This window comes from Penaeus chinensis, chromosome 33, assembly GCF_019202785.1.
Source record: "Penaeus chinensis breed Huanghai No. 1 chromosome 33, ASM1920278v2, whole genome shotgun sequence".
NCBI lineage: Eukaryota > Metazoa > Arthropoda > Malacostraca > Decapoda > Penaeidae > Penaeus > Penaeus chinensis.
Genome location: NC_061851.1, coordinates 9,732,133 through 9,737,132, shown reverse-complemented (window position 1 = coordinate 9,737,132; position 5,000 = coordinate 9,732,133).

The window sequence follows — 5,000 nt, the reverse complement described above, 5'->3', positions numbered from 1 at the left end:
AGAGGGATGAGAGATGGAGGGAGAGAAGTAATCAGATAGAGAGAGTTAAGAGAGGGAGACAAAGGATAAGATAGAACGAGAGAAGAGATACGGAGGAAGAGAAGAGCTAAGATAAAGACAGAGATAAAGCGAGGGAGAGAAGGAATAATACATAAAGAAGGAGATACAAACTAAGAGAAGGAAAGGGACAAGATGTAGAGAGAGAGGGAGAGGGAGAGAGAGAGAGAAAGAGAGAGAGAGAGAGAGAGGGGGGGAGAGAAAGGGACAAGATGTAGAGAGAGAGGGAGAGGGAGAGAGAGAGAGAAAGAGAGAGAGAGAGAGAGAGAGAGAGAGAGAAAGAGAGAAAGAGAGAAAGAGAGAAAGAGAGAAAGAGAGAAAGAGAGAGAGAGAGAGAGAAAGAGAGAAAGAGAGAAAGAGAGAAAGAGAGAAAGAGAGAGAGAGAGAGAGAAAGAGAGAAAGAGAGAAAGAGAGAGAGAGAGAAAGAGAGAGAGAGAGAGAGAGAGAGAGAGAGAGAGAGAGAGAGAGAGAGAGAGAGAGAGAGTGTGTAGATTCGCGTACATGATTGGAATCCGTAAACTTTTTTCCGCTTTGGATTCTAACCAGTCCTCATCAGCCTTCCTTCTTATCTTTCCCTCTCCTGTGCTTCCATCCGCTGTTCTTAAAAGCATGCATATTCTTATTATATTATACCGTTTTCTTGACTTCTCCCTCTCCTTCTGTCTGTCTTTGTCTCTATTTTCTCTCTCTCTATCTCTGTCATTCCCTTTCTCTTTCTCTCTCTTTCTCTTTATCTCTCTTTCTCTTTCTCTCTCTTTCTCTTTCTCTCTCTCACAAACTCATTGACTCACTCACACACAGCAACATCTCTGTCTCGGTCTCTCTCTGTCTATCTCTCTCTTTCTTATTCTCTCTCCCTTTCTTCTAAAATCTTAATCCCTCCTTCTCTCTCTCTCTCTGTCTTTTATCCTCCTTCGCTTCATCTTTCTCGCCCTCCGCCATCCATCCCTTCCCAGGACACAGAGAAAGACCCTAATGATGTTTTGCCCGTGACCCCGACATTATGACCTCTGACCCCGACACAGTGAACTTTCTCCGGGGAGTCACGACGCAGTTGATGATATCACACGAAGGAGGGAAGGGGAGGGAAGGGAAATGGAGGGAAGGGAAGGGAAGAGAAGGGAAGGGAAGGGGGAAGGGGAAGGGAGGGATGGGGAGGGGAGGGGAGGGGAGGGAAGTGGAGGGAAGGAAAGGGAAGAGATGGGAAGTGGAGGGAAGGGAAGGGAAGTGGAGGAGGGAAGGGAAGGGGAGGGAAGGGCAGGGAAAGATAAGGAAGGGAAGGGAAAGGGAGGGGAGGGAAAGATAGGGAAGGGAGGGGAAGGGAAGGGAAGGAAAAGGGAGGGGAGGGAAAGATAGGGAAGGGAGGGGAAGGGAAGGGAAGGGAAGGGAAGGGGAGGGGGGGAGGGGAGGGGGGGAGGGGAGGGGAGGGGAGGGGAGGGAGAGGAAGGGAAGGGAAGGGGGGAGGGGAGGGGAAGGGAAGGGAAGGGGAGTGGAGGGAAGGGGAGGGGAGGGGAGGGGAGGGAAGAGGAAGGGAAGGGAAGGGGGGAGGGGAGGGGAAGGGAAGGGAAGGGAAGGGGAGTGGAGGGAAGGGGAGGGGTGGGGAGAGGAAGGGAAGGGAAGGGGAGTGGAGGGGAGGGGAGGGAGAGGAAGGGAAGGAAGGGAATCAATGACCCTTCTGGCCTCTTCTACCTTCCCATTTATAATTTTTCTCTTCAGTCTCTCTCTTCCCTTCTTAATACCTGCTAACACCTGCTCCTTTCTCAGTTTTTTCTTGCTTACTCATTCTTCTTTATCTTGTTCCTCATACGCTTTCTCAAATTTCCATTTCTTGTCTTCGTACTTTTCAAAAACCGCATGCACACAAACACCGTATTCATATAAAACGCAATCACTGTATTTCCACAAGAGGAGAGGCTAATAACTAAGAAAAAAATAACATACCTGCATCTCTAATTATCCATCATAAACACCATACTCACCATACATCACATGACACGTTCTACAAACCATAAATCACATGACACGTTCTACAAACCATACAGTTAATACGTGACAAGCAACAAAGGCTACACACCCTATAAAAGTCACTACACACGGAACATACACTGTAACCTACTGACCACACACACACCACACCCGTAAATCCGTGACTTCACCTTTTTTTTTTTTTTTTTTTTTTTTTTTTCAGGGGGGGAGGGGGCGACCACACCCTTGCAGGTCGTGGTGGGATGTTTTTGGAAATGCTGGAAGCTGCCTTATCACATGGGAGGGGATATTATGAATTAGTCTTGTATATGGTTGAGTCATGAATCTGATACATTTTCCTTTTTTTTTTTTTTTTTTTTTTTTTTTTTTTTTCCACTTGCAGGTCAAGACAACAGCCGTTCTTTGTGCTTTTAAAGTGACTTTTCCTGAACGTTTTTGGTATTTTGAGAGGTGCTTATACAAGTCCTGAAATACAGATCTTTGCATATTGGTCTTGTTTGAAGAAAGTTATCAATCAGTGTATTGATGTATCAACACTTTTATAATTACTGCAATGTTACTGTTGCTGCTGCTGCATCATTACCATTGTTATATATATTATTAATGTCTCCATATAGATTACCCACCTGTTTATATATCTTGACGTGAATAAGTATTCATTTCAAAGACATTAGCTTTCTTTTTCTTTTTAGTAATACCACCACATTCTAAGTAATTACCCCCCCCCCCCCACACACACACACACACCGCCACCACTACAAATAACTCACTCTTACAGACAACCCAACACGTGAAATTAATATTAATTTTTCTTTCTTTCTCTCTTTCAGTTTTCTTCATTTCCTTCATTCAAGTGTTAAGCGGATACTCCCGTCCAATCGCCTCGACGATTTAATGAACAATAAGCATTAATCTTTGTGCTATATTGAATAAATCCTAAATCATAGCGGGCAAATTTAATCTATCGTTAACAACAGTAACTCATGATAAGGGATGTACATGAGGAAGAAAAAAATATTTAATGATAAAAAAATTGAGCTTATTATTACGAAAGCTTGATAGATTTGTGTGTTATTTTAAGTTATAGTTCGATGCCTCAGATAAATATGGATGGATGGCTCGATAGATATGAAGATAAACTTGAGTGATTAACCTGGTTTCCGTTTTTTTTTCCTTTATTATGTATACTTGTTTATATATATATATATATACATATATATATAAATTCTAAATTACCTTATATTTTCGACATCCCTCCCCCCCCAAAAAAAAAAAAAAAAAAATTAGCAGAACATAAACATACCTAAAACACACACACACACACACACACACACACACACACACACACACACACACACACACACACACGCACACACACACACACACACACCACCCCCACCCCCGACACACTCATACAATCCCCCCCCCCATCCCCCCGACCCCCCACCCCCAAAACCAAAGCCCCATTAAAAACCCGCTACTGTGAAGAACGATCTTTATCTCTCACGTAATCACGGAGCGCCAGGAATCGCACGTCAAGACAGCCGTAGCGGAGGCAGACGGACGCCGAAGGAAGGCCAAGTAGCAATTAACTTCGCTGAGATTTTTATCGAAGAATTAACATCGACGGAGACCAAGAGCAGAGAGTGTAATTGCTCGCGAGAGGAGACGAGCCGTTCTGGCCATGATTGGTGTGAGGGGAGACCTGGGTAGTTTTATCGATAGTTTTACACAGGTAGGGTTTCTCGTTAAGGGAATGATGATACAGAAGGTGATAAGGAGCATATATGTAAACAGATTCGTAGATTTGTAAAACCATAGCAATATCCGGGTTGTTTTTGAAGTAATCGGTAAGGTTATACGCATGATCCAGCTCGCAAAATGGGCAATTAAAAATACATTGTTTTTTTTCTTAGTATATATGTAAATAAACACATAGATTTGTGAGCCATAGCAATATTCGGGTTATATACGAAAAAAGAGAAAAGAAAAAGATAGAAAAAAACGTCATATGCAGGATCAACTTATGTAGAGGAAACATAATACAACAATGCAAACAATGCAACTGCTCGTGATAGGGAAGACGAGCTGATGTTAAGAGTGATTGGTGTGCGGGGAAAAGAGTCGTTTTTAAAGAGGAAGGACTTCTCGTTAAGGGAATAATGGAACAAAGGCCGATAATCGCCATAAAAGTAAAGAAAATAACATTATTTGTAAGCATCTGTGATATCTCCAGCTTGTGTGTACAGAACTGGGTAAAGTTATTGGAATGATTGATATATGATGTAGAATAAGACAATAAACATAGAATGCAATTGATCAAGAAAAGGCAACTCGACAAAGTGGGCAGCTTTCAGTATATAGGGTTTCTCGTCAAGGGAATAATGGTACAATAGACGATAATGAGCATATGTATATGTAAATAGATATAGAGATTGATAAGCATCTGCGCTATCCGGGTTATATATGTAAACAAGTATATATAAGTGAACGCGTAATAAATATACATCTATAATTAATAAGACAATATACAGATATTGTAATTACTCAAGAAAGGAAAGCAAACTGGTCTTAACATGATACCTGTGTGGCGAAATGGTTAGTTTAAGTAAGTTTCTTGATAAAGGAATATGAAAAGGTTATAATAACACGAGTTATAATGATCATACATCTAAACAAATCACTATATTTATAGATGTAAACTCAAAACACAAAAATACAGGATAAGGTAATCGCTCGTTGAAAAGACAAGCTGATCTTAACAAAATCGGTTTGCTGAATGAAGAAATATTTTTACATAGTGTTTCCTGTTAAAGAAATAATGAAACGGAAGGTTGTAAGAGTAATTGTTAAAAATTATGTATGCAAAGAAATGTACCGACATTAGACGTGGAAGTATTATATATGCAAGGTAATCAGTTATGTCATAAACATAGAATTCATGGAAAAAAACAAAG